Here is a 1,414-nt window from a genome sequence, read left to right on the forward strand (position 1 = left end):
TGGCCCCTGGCGCAATTGTTCTCCCAAGCCAATGAGAGAACCTAAGCTAACCTAACAACGATCTAAGCTTCTCCAAGCAAGATCTTCAAGGTTGTCCTCCTTTGGCACTGACTTCTTTGCTTTCTTCATGACATTACATTACATAAAAGAAACTCGTTTTACATACGAGGGAGTGAGATGAGAAAAGAAGTTACATTGAGAGATTAAAAGAGAGGCACGACACGCAGGTCGTATTTTAAAAACCAAAACAAAATAAAGGAAAACTAAGGTCATAACCGATCACCCCAAGACAATAATAAACACATTATTATTATTATCAATTTTAATTCTTTTAATTGAAACCAAATTAAATTTCGACGACCGATCACACTACGCAGAGTTAGCCGGGGGTCCGTTGCCCGGTCAGCGAGAACGGGTGTTGAAGGGGCAGCGCCCCTGGAAGAAATTTTTAATGAATAATTCATTTAAAATCAACGTCGTTTTTCGCATCAACACTTGATACTTTAAAGCACTGAGTTAGCCGAACGGGTGAATTTTGCCTTGCGTTAACCGGTTAACCATATGAGTTAACCGGTTAACACTATTTGAAATCTGTTCAAAAATTGTTTTCTGCCTTGCGTTAACCGGTTAACCAAATGCGTTAACCGCTTAACACTGTTTGAAAATCTCTTGGAAAACTGTTTTCCGTCTTGCGTTAACCGGTTAACCAAATGTGTTAACCGGTTAACACTGTTTGAGAAACTTAAAAAAAAATATTTCGTATTGCGTTAACCGGTTAAGCATATGCGTTAACCGGTTAACACTGTTCCAAAAAGTGTTTAGAAAGCACAACTCTTGTGCAGTCACAACCCCAATCGCATAACTCTCTGACAACACAACCCTTGTGCCGTCACTAACCCTCATGCACCAATTTCAGACCGTCAAACACATCTCGATTGTTGATTCAGTGTGATTGATCAACACGTCATTGCTTCACCATACTAATGTCGGATCAAGAAGCAAACGACCATTGATCGCTCAAAGGAAAACAATCATTGAGTGTTTGAATGAACGAAACGAGAACACTATATCATATATAATGTATTTTGCATCAAGATTACATATATCATATATATATATAACTTGATCGATCTCAATTTAATCTTTGATCCATTCTGTCTTTAATCATATTAATACAGAACAAAAACAATTATCAGATTCATGGTTTCGTAAGTGGCTTTGATACCACTGAAGGAGAATTGCCATCCAAGGCGCAGCGGAATTTAAAAATTTCTCTATTTAGTGATCCTTACGAATGGGCATGATCAGTGATAGAATCGTTACCTCTTGTGGCGATCACGAACGTTGAACGATGACAACGTCTCTACTCAGTCCACACGAACGGATTCCTTCAATCTTAGTGCTAGCTGTTACA

This window comes from Lathyrus oleraceus, chromosome 2, assembly GCF_024323335.1.
Source record: "Lathyrus oleraceus cultivar Zhongwan6 chromosome 2, CAAS_Psat_ZW6_1.0, whole genome shotgun sequence".
Lineage (NCBI taxonomy): Eukaryota > Viridiplantae > Streptophyta > Magnoliopsida > Fabales > Fabaceae > Lathyrus > Lathyrus oleraceus.